General features: G+C 49.6%; 3 pseudogenes across 3 annotated transcripts in view; 2 read left to right on the top strand and 1 right to left on the bottom strand.

Annotated features, from left to right (window-relative positions):
• LOC309799286 (centrosomal protein of 78 kDa-like) overlaps window positions 1–23,791 on the bottom strand; it is a 659,089-nt pseudogene that overhangs the window by 458,508 nt on the left and 176,790 nt on the right. The gene's annotated exons all lie outside the window — the stretch shown is intronic.
• On the top strand, window positions 179–11,739 carry LOC309800887 (dipeptidase 2-like; annotated as a pseudogene). Its single transcript has 9 exons — window positions 179–219; window positions 546–715; window positions 977–1,096; window positions 1,320–1,461; window positions 1,763–1,832; window positions 1,953–2,129; window positions 2,509–2,589; window positions 7,470–7,492; window positions 11,577–11,739. The product of its transcript is annotated as a dipeptidase 2-like (transcript).
• On the top strand, window positions 11,864–23,764 carry LOC309800886 (dipeptidase 2-like; annotated as a pseudogene). The gene is made up of 10 exons: window positions 11,864–11,988; window positions 12,093–12,276; window positions 12,603–12,772; window positions 13,034–13,153; window positions 13,377–13,518; window positions 13,820–13,889; window positions 14,010–14,186; window positions 14,566–14,646; window positions 19,527–19,549; window positions 23,602–23,764. The product of its transcript is annotated as a dipeptidase 2-like (transcript).

Below are 23,791 nucleotides of genomic sequence, written 5' to 3'. Positions count from 1 at the left end.
TCGACAGGCAGAACCCCACTGCCCGCCCCTCTCAGACCCGCCTCTGCCCGCCTCGATGGTCCCCGCGCACTCAGCCAGCGGCCTCTGCTGTGTCTGCTGCTCCTGCTGGGTCTGCTGCTGCGGCCGGTTACCCGTGAAGACCACGCCGGGCACCTCCAGAACCCCAAGTCCGCGGGAGCGCACGCGGGCCCTGATGCGGGACTTCCCGCTTGTGGACGGGTGGCTGCAGTGTGTGCCGGCTGCTGGGGGCCGCTGGGGGCCTAGCCTGGCCCCGGGCAGGGCAGGAGGTCCGGAGCATGCAGAGCTAGTGGGGAGGCTCCCTCCCACCACCCCTGGATGTCCTCTCCATCATCTATGGATGCCCTTCCCCTTCTCTGTCATCCCCTCCCTGGTGGGAACCCCTCAGCCCAGGCCTCAGCTGCTCCTAGTATAGTCTGTGTGACAGTGGGAGGTGGGGGACCCACAGGCTGGCCCAGGCCAGGCAATGTGTCCTGCCTCATCCCAAGACCTAAGGAGCCCACCTATTTGCCTTGACCTCCCTCCAGCCACAACGACATGCCCCTGGTCCTGAGGCAGTTTTACCACCACGGGCTACAGGATGTTAATCTGCGCAATTTCAGCCATGGCCAGACCAGCGTGGACAGGCTGAAAAATGATCTCGTGGGTGCCCAGGGACACACAAGGTGCCACCATGGCTGCTGGGGAATGTGGGGCAGTTTGGGGGCCTCAGAGACCACAGGTTAGTCACATTGGAACTAAGTTACCATAGTGACCTAGAAAGTGCCATGCCATGGATGCTGGGGGAACAGGGGTCACAGTGAGCCAACCTGACGGGCATCCAAGTACCACAGAAAAAGCAACGCATTACATGGGACTTCTGGGCACACTGAGTGTTGTGCCAGCTGAGGAGGCTATGAGAAGCCCAAGGAGCTCCAAAGCCCAAACTAAGCCCTTGCCTTCCCTCAGTTCTGGTGAGCCTACGTCCCATGCCGGACCCACGAACGCGATGCTGTGCGCCTCACCCTGGAGCAAGTTCACCTCATCTGCCCCATGTGTGCCTCCTATTCTGAGCTGGAGCTTGTGACCTCAGTTAAAGGTAGCCGGGGGACTTCCCTGGTAGTCCAGAGGTGAAGACTCCACGCTTCCACTGCAGGGGCCTCGGGTTGGATCCCCGGTGGGGGAACTAAGAGCCCTCATGCTGCGTGGCACGGCCAAAAAAACAAAACAAAATGGTAAAGAGACTGGTCGTGGTAGGTGTTAGGGACTTCAGTTAGCTACCCCTGCCTCTGAAAATGATCATCTGACCTACCTGCCCCCAGCTCTCAACAATACCCGGAAGTTGGCTAGCCTCATTGGTGTGGAGGGCGGCCACTCACTGGACAGGAGCCTCTCCATCTTGCGTACCTTCTATGCGCTGGGTGTGCGCTACGTGACACTCACCCACACCTGCAACACGCCCTGGTGAGCACAGTGCAGATGGTAAGGGCCCAGTGAGGCAGGGATCTGCCCAAGATCACGCTGGGGTCCAAAGCAAGTTTATCCCTGGGATCCAGCCCTGAACCTGGGGTTGGGAGGGGAATGGAGGTTTGCAGAACAAGACTGAATCCCCAGAAGGGCCCTCCTACTGCCAGGCACAGCCCAGTTTGGGTCCCTCCTCTTGCATCAGGGAGTTGCAGGTGTAGATGGTTCGACACAACCTCTTTCTACGCTCTTGTAGCCAAGTCATGGCCACCAGTCAGACTGCCTCCTGGCCATCCTGCAGAGCACAGAGCTCAGCAAAGGGTATCCACCCCTTCTACAGCAATGTCAGTCGGCTCACCAGCTTTGGCGAGGTAAGGACCCGGCTTCCATACCCTGCCCCACATGAATGTACAGCCCTGCCTGTTCCCTACAGATAAATACACACAAGATAAATGCAGCCCTCATGCCCTCTCCCCATCCTGTCCCTGCAGAAGGTGGTGGCAGAAATGAACCGCCTGGGCATGATGGTGGACTTGGCCCATGTCTCGGATGCTGCGGCACGGCGAGCCCTACAAGTGTCACAGGCACCTGTCATCTTCTCCCACTCAGCTGCCCGGGGTATGTGCAAGAACACTCGCAATGTTCCTGATGATATCCTGCAGCTTCTGGTGAGAGACTGCCCTGGCCCTCAAACCTAAAGCAAGAGATTCAAACCAGGAGCCCTTGAACCTGAGCCTCTTCTCCCTCCATTTCCTCAAACGCCAGGTTAAATATCTTCTGCCCCCAAAACCCACGGTCCACAGCCCCTGAACTCTTCAGCCCTAGGTGGGGGTCTAGGTGGTAAGATACTCCTCCAAACCCGGAAACCCAGGGCCAACACACCACCCAGACCAGGGCTGCGGCTCCTCCATTCACACAAACCCAGAGAGGAGATGACTCTGACCTCACAGCCAGGGCTGAACACCTTCCTCACAGGGGCCGAGAGAGTGAACAGGCAGCTGGCTGTGCTGGGGGCCAAGCTGACTGGCCACGGGTCCGCCCCTACAGAAGAAGAACGGTGGCATCGTGATGGTGCCCTTGTCCGAGTGGGTGCTGCAGTGCAACCCGTTAGCCAACGTGTCTACTGTGGCAGGCGAGCCTCACCCTGGGCTCTCTGAAAACTCGGATTTGGAGCTGAAGCTGGGTCCAAATTTAGGGAGGACTTCAGAAGAGCCCCAGTGGTTTGACCCACCTATTGGCAATAGGTACAGCACCCAAAAACCCAAGAATGGACAGTACACAGCACCTTGGTGCCATGTGGAACTGGAGCCACAGAATCAAAACTGCGATACGGATGGGTATCAGGGAGGCTGTCAGACACTGCTTTATGTCAAACACATAAAGAAAATATCCACTATCAGAACCGTTGGTTGACTGACTTTTTTTCACATCTTTCTGACAAAATTCGTGAAGTTGTGAGTACCACAAGCGTCATTACACTTCTGTTCAAGATGTAATCTCAGGCTCACAATCACTGTTTAGCTTCTGTATATTGCAGTGTACATAAAGGTCTGTATTAGTCTGGTTGGGCTGTTATAGTGAAATACTATAGACTGAACGACTTCCACAGCAGAAATTTATTTTCTCACAGTTCTGGAGGGTGGAAGTCCAAGATTAAGGTACTGAATACCATAAGAATTGGTTTCTGGTGAGAACAATCTTCCTGGCTTGCTGACGGCTGTCTTCTTGCAGTGTCCTCACACGGCCTTTCCTCTACGAGCAGAGGGAGAGAGATCTCTGGAATCTATTCCCCTTCTTATAAGGACACCATCAGTCCCTGTCAGATTATTACCTCACCCTTATGACTTCAGTTAACTTCAGTTACCTCCCTAAAGGACCTATCTCCTATCTTCTACAGTCAACTTAGGAGGGGCTTCAACATATAATTTTTCGGGGGACACAATTCAGTCCATAACAACAACTTAAGATAGCTTTCTCTGATTTTCAGTCTTTCACTAATACCTCCCTCTTTGTCTACGAGTTATTCAAGTTTCCTTAAATTTTTTTTTTAATTTTCTTACATTATCCCTTCCCTTTAAATGCTGTCTTCACTTCTTAATTGGCATTTCTTGCAAATGAAGGCACCTTTCCTCACAATATATTGATTACTCTCCCCACTGTAACACAGCGTCTTCTCCCATGACTTTCCTGAAGTGGTTCCACTTTTGTTCATAAAAGTTTAGCCATCCAATCAGATGCTTTATTTTCAGTTCCCATAGCATTTTGCCTTTGGGAAACAACTGACTCCATTAGATGGTGCTTCTTTTAAAACTACCTTCCTTTATGTTTTATAGCAATCTTATGATTTCTGTTGGCCTACCACCTAGCTTCTTTCTGATCATTCTTTTTATTTTTAGTTTTCAGTTGTTTCTCTCCTCACTCCTTAGCGTCAGATACTACATACAGTTGGCCTTCTTCTCATCTCTTATATACTCTCTCTCTTACTCCAGCAGCTTTGTTTACCATTTAATATATTATCTGCCAGGCGCCTTCCATCTGTTACCAACATCTCTCCCTCTTTGTCATTTCAGCCTTCGCTATGCTCTCTGAGCTCTCACAGGCAGATCTATTGAACACAGGAATCTCAGTGGAAAATACGAGTACGTTATTTCTCTACTGAGTAAAGCCCTTACAGATCACATGGTCCTGATCCATCTTGCAGCCACCTCATCTGGACTATTTGACCTCCCATGTCACAATAGCAGAGGACCAGACAAGAGGGACACTGGCTCCTAATGACCTCAGCCCAGAAGTGATACACTTGATTCTGCTTCTTTGCCACTGGCCACAACGAATCAAAGGAAAACAGTTGAACTACAAAGGAGGATGAAAAATGTAGATAAGCACATAGGATATTTGATGAGTGCTATCTCGAGGTGACATCACCTCCCATCAAACTTTTATTTCACAGAGAAAACACAGACTATAAAGCAAAAACACCCCAAACTACCTTCTTCTCTTTACGTCCAAGAAGAGCTTTTCGACATAGTGTATAAATACCTAGTCTCACTTCCTCAGTATCTTCCATTCATTTTCCCACCTCATTGGTATTGTTAAGGTTTTCCTCTTTAGCGATTGTATTTTGGCCCCCTCCCATTAAAAAGCTGCCTCCCTCCCATTAAAAATTACTCTTGCTTGATGCCAAGTAATTCTCTAGTTACCTTTTCTCTCTTCCTAATTTCACAGTGCAGTTTATCAAAACTTGTATTTATTCTCATTGTCTGTATTTTCTTATCTTTATGTACCTCGTGACTCACACAATTTTGCTCTTTTCTTCTTACTTATCTGCACTGGAATTGCATTCACCAACATTTAGTTTGTGATTAAACTGAGTGAATATTGTTTGGTCATTCTGTCACCTTTCAGCAATAGTTGATTTTGTTGATCAAACTTGGCATCTCAGAAAAATCTTTCACCTTCACAACAGTAGCATCTTAACCTGCTACTTCTTCCTCCTGCCTCTGGACATCCTTATCTCTTTCACTGGGCACTCTCACTCTGCCCTCTGCCAAGAGATGTGTATTTCTCAGAAGCTCTCTTCTGCCCTTGATAGATGGTCTCATCTACTCTTGTGATTCCAGCCACCATATATATCACAGATCTTGACCTAAAACTTACATCTCTCTCTCCTGAGTCTCTTACAAACTTAACTAATTGCCAACTGAACAACTCTGCCCAAGTATAACATGGACACTTAAAATTAATTATGTGATGTTACTGAACGATTAATTTTACCTTCAATACTTAACTTCCACTATTCATCTCTCTACATCATTTAGACCACCACTATTTGTACACTTGTCCAAGTTGGATACTGGGGGAACACTCAAGACTCTGGACTCTGACAACCCTCAGAATGGGAGAAAATAGTTGCAAACGAAGCAACTGACAAGGGATTCATCTCCAAAAAATATAAACATAAATAAATTTGTAAACTATATAAGCAACTCATGCAGATCAATATCAAAAAAAACAACCCAATGAAACAATGGACGGAAGACCTAAACAGACATTTCTCCAAAGATGGCCAACAAACACGTGAAAAGATGCTCAACATCACGAATTATGAGAGAAATGCAAATCAACACTACAAGGAGGTATCACCTCACACCGGTCAGAATGGCCATCATCAAAAAATCTACAAACAATAAATGCTGGAGAGGATGTGGAGAAAACGGAACGCTCCTACACTGTTGGTGGGAGTGGAAATTGGTACAGCCACTAGGGAGAGCAGTATGGAGGTTCCTTAAAAAAACTACAAATAGAACTACCATATGACCCAGCAATCCCACTACTGGGCCTATACCCTGAGAAAACCAGAATTCAAAAGGAGTCATGTACCAAAATGTTCATTGCAGCTCTATTTACAATAGCCAGGAGATGGAAACAACCTCAGTGTCCATCGTCAGATGAATGGATAAAGAAGATGTGACACACATATTCAGTGGAATATTACTCAGCCATAAAAAGAAACGAAATTGAGCTATTTGTAATGAGGCGGATGGACCTAGAGTCTGTCATACAGAGTGAAGGAAGTCAGAAAGACAAAGACAAATACCGTATGCTAACACATATATATATATGGAATTTAAGAAAAAAAATGTCATGAAGAACCTAGGGGTAAGACAGGAATAAAGACACAGACCTACTAGAGAATGGACTTGGGGATATGGGGAGGGCGAAGGGTAAGCCATGACAAAGTGAGAGAGTGGCATGGACATATGTACACTACCAAACGTAAAATGGATAGCTAGTGGGAAGCAGCCGCATAGCACAGAGAGATCAGCTCGGTGCTTTGTGACCACCTAGAGGGGTGGGATAGGGAGGGTGGGAGTGAGGGAGATGCAAGAGGGAAAGATATAGGAACTTATGTATAACTGATTCACTTTGGTATAAAGCAGAAACTAACACACCATTGTAAAGCCATTATACTCCAATAAAGATGTTACAAAAAGAACACTTGTTTTTTCTTTTGTTTTGTTTTTTGTTTTTTTGTTTTTTACCTTTTAGTTTAAATTTTAGTTCCTGCCCCCAAACATCCATTAAGTCCCCAGGAGAAGGAAAAGGGGATGTGACTAGCAATAGAGAGAAACTTCCTTCACAACAATGGCCATGGCAAGCTTAGGCACTTTTGGTGAAATCTCTCTGGGAAGTACTGGCAGAGGAATAAAAGGCAAACTGACACAGAAGTATTGCCTGGTGTGCATTTCCAGGCTCTGCCTTCTTTCTCATGTCTTGGCGGCAGGTGGAGGAAGAGGAGAAAAGGTTAAACTTTTGTATCAACCGGCAGAATAAGCTTATAACATCCTCTCACTACCTCTGCATGGGTTCTAGTCTCTGCAGCACTACATAAGCTTTGCCCAAAGTAATGAACAGTTGAAAGTCCCATGTAATACTTCACCAAACAACTTAAAAATGCTTGCACACTGGAAAGGATTCAGTTGCGGAGAACACAAATGGACCCAGAGCAACTTTTGCCAAAAGAGAATATTGTGCTAAATGTACAGCCATCGCTCTTTTCCATATGAAGAAACAGTCAGAAGGATAAAAGAACTTGGTCAAAAATCACACAAGTAAGTAGGACAGAATCTGGTCTGTCTGTCATAAGGGTTGTGTTCTTTAACCACCAGGCTAGCTTTTCCCAAACCTGATTCATGCACAGAATAACTATACACCTCTGTTTGCCTTGAATATTCCCTGTTTATACGTATGCCTGCTGCAGTTTTTAATATTGCCCACTTTGACTCCCCAAAGCAACCAAGAACTCACAATAATTTGGTCACTCTATCCATGGACCACTGTGGTGGGACTGCCCAGGAAGCTTAAAAGTGCAGCCTCCCGAGCCCTACTCCAGATCTAGATAAGTTTTCTTAGGGTTGGCTCAAGAATCCAGGTACAAGTCTTTCTCGGTGCTTTTGTGAGTCTCTCGCTCTCGTAAGTTAATAAACCGTTTATTCCGCCTTCCCCAGATGCCCAGCCAGGTCCTGTTAAGGTAGGAGTCCCCCCGCCACATCACAGGGATGCTCCCAGTCAAGTAATCTCTGGAGCCGTGGAGAATCTGAATGGTCTCATGCTGGCCCACCTGCCATGACAAACCTCCTCCAGAGCATTCCCTTTCACAGTTTACATTCTACCACTCCCAAAGGCAGTCCGCTCCAATGAGGCCTGACTTCGTCTGTCCTAACGTGTACCCGCTGATTCAAGCAGTTTAGGAAGAGAAGGTGCTGTGCTTCTCAACCACGGTGGCCCAACCTCTAAAATGGTAGTCGAAGCAGTCTCTACCTCCTGGGAACAACGCCTCTGCAACAGCCCCATTAAACGAATGTCCCATCTTTGCTTTTTCAGGGTGGGGGTCGGGCAACAGGGAGTCCCCCTCCTAAAGAAGGTTCTCTCTCATTGCCACACTATCAGAGGCTGCCCCAAATGTGCTTGCTTCCTGTGGGCCTGATCAGGCTAAGGGCAGAGTTGTCTCTTTCCTTCTCTGAGGCGGACCAAATCGTCTGAGTAACACCTCTTCACACTGTTGACCATGTTTCTCACGGGGGCTGCTGCTGAGTCTTTATCTCATCCTTTCATGGTGGAGAGACAGAGGATTCTAATGACTTTTACTTCTAGGGGAGAGGGGCCTGGAGTGATTATGTTGTCATTTTGTATTATGTCCTTTTGTCATGAATTTGTTTTCAATTTCATGTTCAAATGGGCCCACCATTCCCACTTTGTGAGGTCATTCAGCACCCGCATTTTGCACCTTTAACATCTCTCTCAGTATCACTTGGAAATGTTTGAAATGGCAGGAGCTTGTCCTCATATTCCTATCAGCTGTAAACCCGGAGCCCCGACATGAACCTAACCATTGAGCAGAACACCTCTCCACTACCTGTGTACCACTGCGAAGGCCCCTTAACCTCTTGGTTTCTTTAAGTCCTCAGTTGTAAAAATTTCAGGGTGCGATGAATTTATATTGGGGGCAGGACAAGGTCGAGAAGAGTGTGTCTTTGCTTTTATTCTTCCAAACTGGAATGTCTTCCCTCTCTTCCCCATGGGTCCAAATCTCACTTGTCCTTCAGGCCCACTGCAAAGGAGCCTTCCCTGATTCCCCTGTCCACACAAATCTCTGCCTCTTAGGCTAAGTGCCATACAACCTAGCTGTCTCTTACCTTAATCTTGCCTCTCAAGCCAATCACAGAATGTGGGTCTCTCTTGCCCTCCTGTGGCCCCTGGGGCTGTGCCAGACCACCAGCACGCCCCACCTGGGGTGTCTACTAGACTACGGCATTGGTGGGGAGGCCCAGCTGTGAGGGGCCAGGCAGAGTACCTCTGCCTCTACCCTGTTCTCCTCCAAAAAACTGCCCCTCCTCCTGAAGCCTGCCCCTCAAGTCACAGGTTCCATATATGACCTCACTGGGTAGTGATGCCCTCACAGGCCTTCTCACAGATTCCACGGTAACAGATTCCATGGTAACTGACAACCAAACAGATTCGTATCTGGTGGAGGACTGGTAGGGAAGTTTCTCTGACTATCAGAGACAATGTCTGACTTCATAGGCTATATATACTCAACCCTGTGCTCTGTTCCCTGGCTGGGCAGTGCAGCAGGTACACCCAGACCGGCCACCTCCACAGGAGGTATGGGATACAATCCACCTCACCTGGCTGGCACATGTTTTTGTGGGGCCTGCCAACTATGTACAACTGAGCACACTCCCACATGTAAGTAATACCAGTGACCTGGGACACCTTCAGGGACCCACAGGGCTCACTGCTGAGGACAAGTGAAAGGTCATCCCTGGACAAGTGTGCAGGACGGTTCTAAGCTTTATAATGTAGCCTTCCCCTTTGGGCTACAGGATGCTTCCATTCAGACCCTTTCCTGAACGGCCTCTTAGCAAAAGACAAGTGCATTTTTGTTGGCAAACGGTAAATGGAGCAGTTTGAGGAACAGGGCCACAATTAGAAGCACACCTTCAAACCCAGGCACCTCTGTGCTGTCATGCAGACATCTCTATCGGTCCTCTCAGACACATCCCATACTGAGTTGCTGAGTACTCGGGGACAGGGTGGTGCCATATTGATGGGAAGACCGGAAGAATGAAGGGGGGGGTGATGAAGTGCTAATGAGACGGGAGGGCTGAGGAGATGGTGTCCCAGGAGGCTGCGTTGATGTGAGCCTAGACTTGGTACCCAGACCCCGGTTCTGAGTCTCCTGATCACTCTGCCTCAGTATTCAGCCTTGTTCTAATCTAGATAAAAGTACCAGAGGGCTAGAGTTCAGTGTGGTTGAAACAGGCGGTATAACTGGGGCCCAAGAGGGGTTGCCAAGGTGAGAGGGGTTCTTAACAAATTTGTATTAGATTATTTCTTTCCAAAACTTGAAAGACATTTCCATTAAAGCCTCAGAAGTGACAGACTGCAAGAAATGTTTTCTCTGTTGTGGAAGGGAGAGATGGAGAGGATCATGAGTGCAATTTCTTTCGGGTTCTACTGTTTTCCCTGGAAACGGTGAAGAGACTTCCTCATCTGCTGCAGCCGTAGGCGCTAGGGATTGCTTTTGCAGCCAGTGTCCCTTCTCTAGGGACTCATAGAGGTGATGGGCCAAGGCTGTGTTTTGGATGTCAAGTAGATTAAAGGTCTTCAGCCAGAAACTGGGAGAGACATGAGAGGGGGAAATTGTGGCAGGAGACTGTGCACAGCACAAGTGACTGATCAGTTCTGATTTTCTTTGCAGCAGCAGTGGCTCCCGTTTGTCCTCCCACACCCGGGCACTACCATGTCCTCTACCGAGGGTGTGGAGAAACGCAGTTGGGCTGGCATGGGGAGACATACTGCCTGGTTGGTGGCTACCGGGCCTACGGGGATGTTCCTTTGGCCCCACCAGCAAAGGTGGAAGCAGTGAAGCCAGTCCCCAGACGTGCGCCCAAACGAAAGCACTCTTCAGAAAGTTCGGACGAAGAGCTGGGCTGCTCCAGACCCAAAAACCGGCGATTGGAGCATGGTGGACCTGCTCCCTGAAGCAAGAACAGGATGGAGAGTCAAGCAGCATGCACCCTGCCCCGAGGTTCACATGCTCCTTTACTGCCAGCCCTTTCTGTCCCCAGTGGGGTCCCTTACTGCTCAATAAAATGTTTGTGTGTAACACATTTCTAGGGTCGCCAGTGCTCAGACTTAGGTCACTACCCCTGTGCTAGGCACTCCTGCCACCTGGGAAAGGTTCCAAAGGTGGAACAGCTCCAGGGGGTGCCAGGGATCACAGCAAAAACTTGAGAGGCTGGGGATGAAGGAGTTTGGGCACAGTCCCTAAAGCATCTCTGTGGTTGAGCTTCTGTGAGAAGGCACATCCCCAGAGAGAGAGAGAGAGAGAGAGAGAGAGAGAGAGAGAGAGAGAGAGTGTGTGTGTGTGTGTGTGTGTGTGTGTGTGTGTGTGTGTGTGTTGAGGAGAGGGGGTCTCTAGAGGAGGCAGCTAGGGGGAGGGCCTGAGGCTGGCAATGGGGAATGGCGTGCAGCCTCTGAGTAAGCACAGGCACTTAAGCCCTTGAGGTTTCTGGGAAAGCTAGAGCCACAAGGGCCACGAGATAAGGCAAGTGTAGCAGCAGAACCCAGGTGCCAGGTCTTTCCTCAGAACCTATACTTCTCCACGAGGCCGGGCCTTCCACGCTGAGGTAGGAGGGATCCTGGCCAGAAGGTCAGCCAGCAGCTCTGGGAGGAAGATTGCTGCGGTGGGGACTCTGCTGCCATGGAAATCACTTCATTTCCTTCCACTCAAATAGCCTGCTGACTGGCTTCCTGCTCTGTTGAGTAAAAGGGTCGCTGACTCTCCCCAGAAGGTCGTTCAGTTCACATCCCCAAAGTCCCTCTATTCAGGCCCTGGGGAGGTGTAGCGACTCCTGAGGGCGCTCTTTCCTGAGGCTGGCTGACAGAAGTGGGGGAGGTTCCTGATAGTTCCCAGGTGCTAGTTGAAGTCCCCAGAGAATGGTCATGCAGGTTGGGGAGTCAAGTAGGTGGAGAGAGAAGGTCGGGGGCAGAGGACCCCTTCCTGAAACCAGAGCTCACATGGTTACCCCCCACCCCCCCATTTCCAGAAACTATCTCTTCCCCCACACAAGCCCTCATGGCCCAGTCCCGGGAAACCGGGAGCCCAGAGCACTTGTGGCCACAGAGGCACTGGCACGCAGCCCTCAGGGTGGGCGGGGCCGGCTGCAGGCAGATGGGGATGAGGTGTGCTCCCGGGAGGCCTCGGGCTGAAGGTGGCCCTCTGAGAGAAGCACCCCAGCTTGGACAGGAAGGTTACAGGCCGGGGAGAGCAACCTAGGGCGCCCCCTCGGAGCAGTGGGAGTGGGAAGAGGGGCAGGGGTGGAGGGAACCCACGATGGGAGGCGAGTGGGCTCTCCGCAGAGGCCAGCTTAGCCCGCAGGAGCTGCCTGTGAGCAGGGGGCGGGAGGGCACTGCTGCCCTGTGGCTTCTGGGCTTGCCGGATCGCGGCTCTCTGCGAGGGTCCTGAGACTCTGTATCCCCTCCCTCAAACCGCCCCCCTCGCGAGGCCGCGACGCTGGGTGCCCTGTGTCGACAGGCAGAACCCCACTGCCCGCCCCTCTCAGACCCGCCTCTGCCCGCCTCGATGGTCCCCGCGCACTCAGCCAGCGGCCTCTGCTGTGTCTGCTGCTCCTGCTGGGTCTGCTGCTGCGGCCGGTTACCCGTGAAGACCACGCCGGGCACCTCCAGAACCCCAAGTCCGCGGGAGCGCACGCGGGCCCTGATGCGGGACTTCCCGCTTGTGGACGGGTGGCTGCAGTGTGTGCCGGCTGCTGGGGGCCGCTGGGGGCCTAGCCTGGCCCCGGGCAGGGCAGGAGGTCCGGAGCATGCAGAGCTAGTGGGGAGGCTCCCTCCCACCACCCCTGGATGTCCTCTCCATCATCTATGGATGCCCTTCCCCTTCTCTGTCATCCCCTCCCTGGTGGGAACCCCTCAGCCCAGGCCTCAGCTGCTCCTAGTATAGTCTGTGTGACAGTGGGAGGTGGGGGACCCACAGGCTGGCCCAGGCCAGGCAATGTGTCCTGCCTCATCCCAAGACCTAAGGAGCCCACCTATTTGCCTTGACCTCCCTCCAGCCACAACGACATGCCCCTGGTCCTGAGGCAGTTTTACCACCACGGGCTACAGGATGTTAATCTGCGCAATTTCAGCCATGGCCAGACCAGCGTGGACAGGCTGAAAAATGATCTCGTGGGTGCCCAGGGACACACAAGGTGCCACCATGGCTGCTGGGGAATGTGGGGCAGTTTGGGGGCCTCAGAGACCACAGGTTAGTCACATTGGAACTAAGTTACCATAGTGACCTAGAAAGTGCCATGCCATGGATGCTGGGGGAACAGGGGTCACAGTGAGCCAACCTGACGGGCATCCATGTACCACAGGAAAAGCAACGCATTACATGGGACTTCTGGGCACACTGAGTGTTGTGCCAGCTGAGGAGGCTATGAGAAGCCCAAGGAGCTCCAAAGCCCAAACTAAGCCCTTGCCTTCCCTCAGTTCTGGTGAGCCTGCGTCCCATGCCGGACCCACGAACGCGATGCTGTGCGCCTCACCCTGGAGCAAGTTCACCTCATCTGCCCCATGTGTGCCTCCTATTCTGAGCTGGAGCTTGTGACCTCAGTTAAAGGTAGCCGGGGGACTTCCCTGGTAGTCCAGAGGTGAAGACTCCACGCTTCCACTGCAGGGGCCTCGGGTTGGATCCCCGGTGGGGGAACTAAGAGCCCTCATGCTGCGTGGCACGGCCAAAAAAACAAAACAAAATGGTAAAGAGACTGGTCGTGGTAGGTGTTAGGGACTTCAGTTAGCTACCCCTGCCTCTGAAAATGATCATCTGACCTACCTGCCCCCAGCTCTCAACAATACCCGGAAGTTGGCTAGCCTCATTGGTGTGGAGGGCGGCCACTCACTGGACAGGAGCCTCTCCATCTTGCGTACCTTCTATGCGCTGGGTGTGCGCTACGTGACACTCACCCACACCTGCAACACGCCCTGGTGAGCACAGTGCAGATGGTAAGGGCCCAGTGAGGCAGGGATCTGCCCAAGATCACGCTGGGGCCCAAAGCAAGTTTATCCCTGGGATCCAGCCCTGAACCTGGGGTTGGGAGGGGAATGGAGGTTTGCAGAACAAGACTGAATCCCCAGAAGGGCCCTCCTACTGCCAGGCACAGCCCAGTTTGGGTCCCTCCTCTTGCATCAGGGAGTTGCAGGTGTAGACGGTTCGACACAACCTCTTTCTACGCTCTTGTAGCCAAGTCACGGCCACCAGTCAGACTGCCTCCTGGCCATCCTGCAGAGCACAGAGCTCAGCAAAGGGTATCCACCCCTTCTACAGCAATGTCAGTCGGCTCACCAGCTTTGGCGAGGTAAGGACCCGGCTTCCATACCCTGCCCCACATGAATGTACAGCCCTGCCTGTTCCCTACAGATAAATACACACAAGATAAATGCAGCCCTCATGCCCTCTCCCCATCCTGTCCCTGCAGAAGGTGGTGGCAGAAATGAACCGCCTGGGCATGATGGTGGACTTGGCCCATGTCTCGGATGCTGCGGCACGGCGAGCCCTACAAGTGTCACAGGCACCTGTCATCTTCTCCCACTCAGCTGCCCGGGGTATGTGCAAGAACACTCGCAATGTTCCTGATGATATCCTGCAGCTTCTGGTGAGAGACTGCCCTGGCCCTCAAACCTAAAGCAAGAGATTCAAACCAGGAGCCCTTGAACCTGAGCCTCTTCTCCCTCCATTTCCTCAAACGCCAGGTTAAATATCTTCTGCCCCCAAAACCCACGGTCCACAGCCCCTGAACTCTTCAGCCCTAGGTGGGGGTCTAGGTGGTAAGATACTCCTCCAAACCCGGAAACCCAGGGCCAACACACCACCCAGACCAGGGCTGCGGCTCCTCCATTCACACAAACCCAGAGAGGAGATGACTCTGACCTCACAGCCAGGGCTGAACACCTTCCTCACAGGGGCCGAGAGAGTGAACAGGCAGCTGGCTGTGCTGGGGGCCAAGCTGACTGGCCACGGGTCCGCCCCTACAGAAGAAGAACGGTGGCATCGTGATGGTGCCCTTGTCCGAGTGGGTGCTGCAGTGCAACCCGTTAGCCAACGTGTCTACTGTGGCAGGCGAGCCTCACCCTGGGCTCTCTGAAAACTCGGATTTGGAGCTGAAGCTGGGTCCAAATTTAGGGAGGACTTCAGAAGAGCCCCAGTGGTTTGACCCACCTATTGGCAATAGGTACAGCACCCAAAAACCCAAGAATGGACAGTACACAGCACCTTGGTGCCATGTGGAACTGGAGCCACAGAATCAAAACTGCGATACGGATGGGTATCAGGGAGGCTGTCAGACACTGCTTTATGTCAAACACATAAAGAAAATATCCACTATCAGAACCGTTGGTTGACTGACTTTTTTTCACATCTTTCTGACAAAATTCGTGAAGTTGTGAGTACCACAAGCGTCATTACACTTCTGTTCAAGATGTAATCTCAGGCTCACAATCACTGTTTAGCTTCTGTATATTGCAGTGTACATAAAGGTCTGTATTAGTCTGGTTGGGCTGTTATAGTGAAATACTATAGACTGAACGACTTCCACAGCAGAAATTTATTTTCTCACAGTTCTGGAGGGTGGAAGTCCAAGATTAAGGTACTGAATACCATAAGAATTGGTTTCTGGTGAGAACAATCTTCCTGGCTTGCTGACGGCTGTCTTCTTGCAGTGTCCTCACACGGCCTTTCCTCTACGAGCAGAGGGAGAGAGATCTCTGGAATCTATTCCCCTTCTTATAAGGACACCATCAGTCCCTGTCAGATTATTACCTCACCCTTATGACTTCAGTTAACTTCAGTTACCTCCCTAAAGGACCTATCTCCTATCTTCTACAGTCAACTTAGGAGGGGCTTCAACATATAATTTTTCGGGGGACACAATTCAGTCCATAACAACAACTTAAGATAGCTTTCTCTGATTTTCAGTCTTTCACTAATACCTCCCTCTTTGTCTACGAGTTATTCAAGTTTCCTTAAATTTTTTTTTTAATTTTCTTACATTATCCCTTCCCTTTAAATGCTGTCTTCACTTCTTAATTGGCATTTCTTGCAAATGAAGGCACCTTTCCTCACAATATATTGATTACTCTCCCCACTGTAACACAGCGTCTTCTCCCATGACTTTCCTGAAGTGGTTCCACTTTTGTTCATAAAAGTTTAGCCATCCAATCAGATGCTTTATTTTCAGTTCCCATAGCATTTTGCCTTTGGGAAACAACTGACTCCATTAGATGGTGCTTCTTTTAAAACTACCTTCCTTTATGTTTTATAGCAATCTTATGATTTCTGTTGGCATACCACCTAGCTTCTTTCTGATCATTCTTTTTATTTTTAGTTTTCAGTTGTTTCTCTCCTCACTCCTTAGCGTCAGATACTACATACAGTTGGCCTTCTTCTCATCTCTTATATACTCTCTCTCTTACTCCAGCAGCTTTGTTTACCATTTAATATATTATCTGCCAGGCGCCTTCCATCTGTTACCAACATCTCTCCCTCTTTGTCATTTCAGCCTTCGCTATGCTCTCTGAGCTCTCACAGGCAGATCTATTGAACACAGGAATCTCAGTGGAAAATACGAGTACGTTATTTCTCTACTGAGTAAAGCCCTTACAGATCACATGGTCCTGATCCATCTTGCAGCCACCTCATCTGGACTATTTGACCTCCCATGTCACAATAGCAGAGGACCAGACAAGAGGGACACTGGCTCCTAATGACCTCAGCCCAGAAGTGATACACTTGATTCTGCTTCTTTGCCACTGGCCACAACGAATCAAAGGAAAACAGTTGAACTACAAAGGAGGATGAAAAATGTAGATAAGCACATAGGATATTTGATGAGTGCTATCTCGAGGTGACATCACCTCCCATCAAACTTTTATTTCACAGAGAAAACACAGACTATAAAGCAAAAACACCCCAAACTACCTTCTTCTCTTTACGTCCAAGAAGAGCTTTTCGACATAGTGTATAAATACCTAGTCTCACTTCCTCAGTATCTTCCATTCATTTTCCCACCTCATTGGTATTGTTAAGGTTTTCCTCTTTAGCGATTGTATTTTGGCCCCCTCCCATTAAAAAGCTGCCTCCCTCCCATTAAAAATTACTCTTGCTTGATGCCAAGTAATTCTCTAGTTACCTTTTCTCTCTTCCTAATTTCACAGTGCAGTTTATCAAAACTTGTATTTATTCTCATTGTCTGTATTTTCTTATCTTTATGTACCTCGTGACTCACACAATTTTGCTCTTTTCTTCTTACTTATCTGCACTGGAATTGCATTCACCAACATTTAGTTTGTGATTAAACTGAGTGAATATTGTTTGGTCATTCTGTCACCTTTCAGCAATAGTTGATTTTGTTGATCAAACTTGGCATCTCAGAAAAATCTTTCACCTTCACAACAGTAGCATCTTAACCTGCTACTTCTTCCTCCTGCCTCTGGACATCCTTATCTCTTTCACTGGGCACTCTCACTCTGCCCTCTGCCAAGAGATGTGTATTTCTCAGAAGCTCTCTTCTGCCCTTGATAGATGGTCTCATCTACTCTTGTGATTCCAGCCACCATATATATCACAGATCTTGACCTAAAACTTACATCTCTCTCTCCTGAGTCTCTTACAAACTTAACTAATTGCCAACTGAACAACTCTGCCCAAGTATAACATGGACACTTAAAATTAATTATGTGATGTTACTGAACGATTAATTTTACCTTCAATACTTAACTTCCACTATTCATCTCTCTACATCATTTAGACCACCACTATTTGTACACTTGTCCAAGTTGGATACTGGGGGAACACTCAAGACTCTGGACTCTGACAACCCTCAGAATGGGAGAAAATAGTTGCAAACGAAGCAACTGACAAGGGATTCATCTCCAAAAAATATAAACATAAATAAATTTGTAAACTATATAAGCAACTCATGCAGATCAATATCAAAAAAAACAACCCAATGAAACAATGGACGGAAGACCTAAACAGACATTTCTCCAAAGATGGCCAACAAACACGTGAAAAGATGCTCAACATCACGAATTATGAGAGAAATGCAAATCAACACTACAAGGAGGTATCACCTCACACCGGTCAGAATGGCCATCATCAAAAAATCTACAAACAATAAATGCTGGAGAGGATGTGGAGAAAACGGAACGCTCCTACACTGTTGGTGGGAGTGGAAATTGGTACAGCCACTAGGGAGAGCAGTATGGAGGTTCCTTAAAAAAACTACAAATAGAACTACCATATGACCCAGCAATCCCACTACTGGGCCTATACCCTGAGAAAACCAGAATTCAAAAGGAGTCATGTACCAAAATGTTCATTGCAGCTCTATTTACAATAGCCAGGAGATGGAAACAACCTCAGTGTCCATCGTCAGATGAATGGATAAAGAAGATGTGACACACATATTCAGTGGAATATTACTCAGCCATAAAAAGAAACGAAATTGAGCTATTTGTAATGAGGCGGATGGACCTAGAGTCTGTCATACAGAGTGAAGGAAGTCAGAAAGACAAAGACAAATACCGTATGCTAACACATATATATATATGGAATTTAAGAAAAAAAATGTCATGAAGAACCTAGGGGTAAGACAGGAATAAAGACACAGACCTACTAGAGAATGGACTTGGGGATATGGGGAGGGCGAAGGGTAAGCCATGACAAAGTGAGAGAGTGGCATGGACATATGTACACTACCAAACGTAAAATGGATAGCTAGTGGGAAGCAGCCGCATAGCACAGAGAGATCAGCTCGGTGCTTTGTGACCACCTAGAGGGGTGGGATAGGGAGGGTGGGAGTGAGGGAGATGCAAGAGGGAAAGATATAGGAACTTATGTATAACTGATTCACTTTGGTATAAAGCAGAAACTAACACACCATTGTAAAGCCATTATACTCCAATAAAGATGTTACAAAAAGAACACTTGTTTTTTCTTTTGTTTTGTTTTTTGTTTTTTTGTTTTTTACCTTTTAGTTTAAATTTTAGTTCCTGCCCCCAAACATCCATTAAGTCCCCAGGAGAAGGAAAAGGGGATGTGACTAGCAATAGAGAGAAACTTCCTTCACAACAATGGCCATGGCAAGCTTAGGCACTTTTGGTGAAATCTCTCTGGGAAGTACTGGCAGAGGAATAAAAGGCAAACTGACACAGAAGTATTGCCTGGTGTGCATTTCCAGGCTCTGCCTTCTTTCTCATGTCTTGGCGGCAGGTGGAGGAAGAGGAGAAAAGGTTAAACTTTTGTATCAACCGGCAGAATAAGCTTATAACATCCTCTCACTACCTCTGCATGGGTTCTAGTCTCTGCAGCACTACATAAGCTTTGCCCAAAGTAATGAACAGTTGAAAGTCCCATGTAATACTTCACCAAACAACTTAAAAATGCTTGCACACTGGAAAGGATTCAGTTGCGGAGAACACAAATGGACCCAGAGCAACTTTTGCCAAAAGAGAATATTGTGCTAAATGTACAGCCATCGCTCTTTTCCATATGAAGAAACAGTCAGAAGGATAAAAGAACTTGGTCAAAAATCACACAAGTAAGTAGGACAGAATCTGGTCTGTCTGTCATAAGGGTTGTGTTCTTTAACCACCAGGCTAGCTTTTCCCAAACCTGATTCATGCACAGAATAACTATACACCTCTGTTTGCCTTGAATATTCCCTGTTTATACGTATGCCTGCTGCAGTTTTTAATATTGCCCACTTTGACTCCCCAAAGCAACCAAGAACTCACAATAATTTGGTCACTCTATCCATGGACCACTGTGGTGGGACTGCCCAGGAAGCTTAAAAGTGCAGCCTCCCGAGCCCTACTCCAGATCTAGATAAGTTTTCTTAGGGTTGGCTCAAGAATCCAGGTACAAGTCTTTCTCGGTGCTTTTGTGAGTCTCTCGCTCTCGTAAGTTAATAAACCGTTTATTCCGCCTTCCCCAGATGCCCAGCCAGGTCCTGTTAAGGTAGGAGTCCCCCCGCCACATCACAGGGATGCTCCCAGTCAAGTAATCTCTGGAGCCGTGGAGAATCTGAATGGTCTCATGCTGGCCCACCTGCCATGACAAACCTCCTCCAGAGCATTCCCTTTCACAGTTTACATTCTACCACTCCCAAAGGCAGTCCGCTCCAATGAGGCCTGACTTCGTCTGTCCTAACGTGTACCCGCTGATTCAAGCAGTTTAGGAAGAGAAGGTGCTGTGCTTCTCAACCACGGTGGCCCAACCTCTAAAATGGTAGTCGAAGCAGTCTCTACCTCCTGGGAACAACGCCTCTGCAACAGCCCCATTAAACGAATGTCCCAGCTTTGCTTTTTCAGGGTGGGGGTCGGGCAACAGGGAGTCCCCCTCCTAAAGAAGGTTCTCTCTCATTGCCACACTATCAGAGGCTGCCCCAAATGTGCTTGCTTCCTGTGGGCCTGATCAGGCTAAGGGCAGAGTTGTCTCTTTCCTTCTCTGAGGCGGACCAAATCGTCTGAGTAACACCTCTTCACACTGTTGACCATGTTTCTCACGGGGGCTGCTGCTGAGTCTTTATCTCATCCTTTCATGGTGGAGAGACAGAGGATTCTAATGACTTTTACTTCTAGGGGAGAGGGGCCTGGAGTGATTATGTTGTCATTTTGTATTATGTCCTTTTGTCATGAATTTGTTTTCAATTTCATGTTCAAATGGGCCCACCATTCCCACTTTGTGAGGTCATTCAGCACCCGCATTTTGCACCTTTAACATCTCTCTCAGTATCACTTGGAAATGTTTGAAATGGCAGGAGCTTGTCCTCATATTCCTATCAGCTGTAAACCCGGAGCCCCGACATGAACCTAACCATTGAGCAGAACACCTCTCCACTACCTGTGTACCACTGCGAAGGCCCCTTAACCTCTTGGTTTCTTTAAGTCCTCAGTTGTAAAAATTTCAGGGTGCGATGAATTTATATTGGGGGCAGGACAAGGTCGAGAAGAGTGTGTCTTTGCTTTTATTCTTCCAAACTGGAATGTCTTCCCTCTCTTCCCCATGGGTCCAAATCTCACTTGTCCTTCAGGCCCACTGCAAAGGAGCCTTCCCTGATTCCCCTGTCCACACAAATCTCTGCCTCTTAGGCTAAGTGCCATACAACCTAGCTGTCTCTTACCTTAATCTTGCCTCTCAAGCCAATCACAGAATGTGGGTCTCTCTTGCCCTCCTGTGGCCCCTGGGGCTGTGCCAGACCACCAGCACGCCCCACCTGGGGTGTCTACTAGACTACGGCATTGGTGGGGAGGCCCAGCTGTGAGGGGCCAGGCAGAGTACCTCTGCCTCTACCCTGTTCTCCTCCAAAAAACTGCCCCTCCTCCTGAAGCCTGCCCCTCAAGTCACAGGTTCCATATATGACCTCACTGGGTAGTGATGCCCTCACAGGCCTTCTCACAGATTCCACGGTAACAGATTCCATGGTAACTGACAACCAAACAGATTCGTATCTGGTGGAGGACTGGTAGGGAAGTTTCTCTGACTATCAGAGACAATGTCTGACTTCATAGGCTATATATACTCAACCCTGTGCTCTGTTCCCTGGCTGGGCAGTGCAGCAGGTACACCCAGACCGGCCACCTCCACAGGAGGTATGGGATACAATCCACCTCACCTGGCTGGCACATGTTTTTGTGGGGCCTGCCAACTATGTACAACTGAGCACACTCCCACATGTAAGTAATACCAGTGACCTGGGACACCTTCAGGGACCCACAGGGCTCACTGCTGAGGACAAGTGAAAGGTCATCCCTGGACAAGTGTGCAGGACGGTTCTAAGCTTTATAATGTAGCCTTCCCCTTTGGGCTACAGGATGCTTCCATTCAGACCCTTTCCTGAACGGCCTCTTAGCAAAAGACAAGTGCATTTTTGTTGGCAAACGGTAAATGGAGCAGTTTGAGGAACAGGGCCACAATTAGAAGCACACCTTCAAACCCAGGCACCTCTGTGCTGTCATGCAGACATCTCTATCGGTCCTCTCAGACACATCCCATACTGAGTTGCTGAGTACTCGGGGACAGGGTGGTGCCATATTGATGGGAAGACCGGAAGAATGAAGGGGGGGGTGATGAAGTGCTAATGAGACGGGAGGGCTGAGGAGATGGTGTCCCAGGAGGCTGCGTTGATGTGAGCCTAGACTTGGTACCCAGACCCCGGTTCTGAGTCTCCTGATCACTCTGCCTCAGTATTCAGCCTTGTTCTAATCTAGATAAAAGTACCAGAGGGCTAGAGTTCAGTGTGGTTGAAACAGGCGGTATAACTGGGGCCCAAGAGGGGTTGCCAAGGTGAGAGGGGTTCTTAACAAATTTGTATTAGATTATTTCTTTCCAAAACTTGAAAGACATTTCCATTAAAGCCTCAGAAGTGACAGACTGCAAGAAATGTTTTCTCTGTTGTGGAAGGGAGAGATGGAGAGGATCATGAGTGCAATTTCTTTCGGGTTCTACTGTTTTCCCTGGAAACGGTGAAGAGACTTCCTCATCTGCTGCAGCCGTAGGCGCTAGGGATTGCTTTTGCAGCCAGTGTCCCTTCTCTAGGGACTCATAGAGGTGATGGGCCAAGGCTGTGTTTTGGATGTCAAGTAGATTAAAGGTCTTCAGCCAGAAACTGGGAGAGACATGAGAGGGGGAAATTGTGGCAGGAGACTGTGCACAGCACAAGTGACTGATCAGTTCTGATTTTCTTTGCAGCAGCAGTGGCTCCCGTTTGTCCTCCCACACCCGGGCACTACCATGTCCTCTACCGAGGGTGTGGAGAAACGCAGTTGGGCTGGCATGGGGAGACATACTGCCTGGTTGGTGGCTACCGGGCCTACGGGGATGTTCCTTTGGCCCCACCAGCAAAGGTGGAAGCAGTGAAGCCAGTCCCCAGACGTGCGCCCAAACGAAAGCACTCTTCAGAAAGTTCGGACGAAGAGCTGGGCTGCTCCAGACCCAAAAACCGGCGATTGGAGCATGGTGGACCTGCTCCCTGAAGCAAGAACAGGATGGAGAGTCAAGCAGCATGCACCCTGCCCCGAGGTTCACATGCTCCTTTACTGCCAGCCCTTTCTGTCCCCAGTGGGGTCCCTTACTGCTCAATAAAATGTTTGTGTGTAACACATTTCTAGGGTCGCCAGTGCTCAGACTTAGGTCACTACCCCTGTGCTAGGCACTCCTGCCACCTGGGAAAGGTTCCAAAGGTGGAACAGCTCCAGGGGGTGCCAGGGATCACAGCAAAAACTTGAGAGGCTGGGGATGAAGGAGTTTGGGCACAGTCCCTAAAGCATCTCTGTGGTTGAGCTTCTGTGAGAAGGCACATCCCCAGAGAGAGAGAGAGAGAGAGAGTGAGTGAGTGAGTGAGTGTGTGTGTGTGTGTGTGTTGAGGAGAGGGGGTCTCTAGAGGAGGCAGCTAGGGGGAGGGCCTGAGGCTGGCAATGGGGAATGGCGTGCAGCCTCTGAGTAAGCACAGGCACTTAAGCCCTTGAGGTTTCTGGGAAAGCTAGAGCCACAAGGGCCACGAGATAAGGCAAGTGTAGCAGCAGAACCCAGGTGCCAGGTCTTTCCTCAGAACCTATACTTCTCCACGAGGCCGGGCCTTCCACGCTGAGGTAGGAGGGATCCTGGCCAGAAGGTCAGCCAGCAGCTCTGGGAGGAAGATTGCTGCGGTGGGGACTCTGCTGCCATGGAAATCACTTCATTTCCTTCCACTCAAATAGCCTGCTGACTGGCTTCCTGCTCTGTTGAGTAAAAGGGTCGCTGACTCTCCCCAGAAGGTCGTTCAGTTCACATCCCCAAAGTCCCTCTATTCAGGCCCTGGGGAGGTGTAGCGACTCCTGAGGGCGCTCTTTCCTGAGGCTGGCTGACAGAAGTGGGGGAGGTTCCTGATAGTTCCCAGGCGCTAGTTGAAGTCCCCAGAGAATGGTCATGCAGGTTGGGGAGTCAAGTAGGTGGAGAGAGAAGGTCGGGGGCAGAGGACCCCTTCCTGAATCCAGAGCTCACATGGTTACCCCCCACCCCCCCATTTCCAGAAACTATCTCTTCCCCCACACAAGCCCTCATGGCCCAGTCCCGGGAAACCGGGAGCCCAGAGCACTTGTGGCCACAGAGGCACTGGCACGCAGCCCTCAGGGTGGGCGGGGCCGGCTGCAGGCAGATGGGGATGAGGTGTGCTCCCGGGAGGCCTCGGGCTGAAGGTGGCCCTCTGAGAGAAGCACCCCA

Source organism: Mesoplodon mirus, assembly GCF_964341445.2.
Source record: "Mesoplodon mirus genome assembly, chromosome: 3".
NCBI lineage: Eukaryota > Metazoa > Chordata > Mammalia > Artiodactyla > Ziphiidae > Mesoplodon > Mesoplodon mirus.
This window is presented reverse-complemented; position numbering and strand designations above follow the sequence as displayed.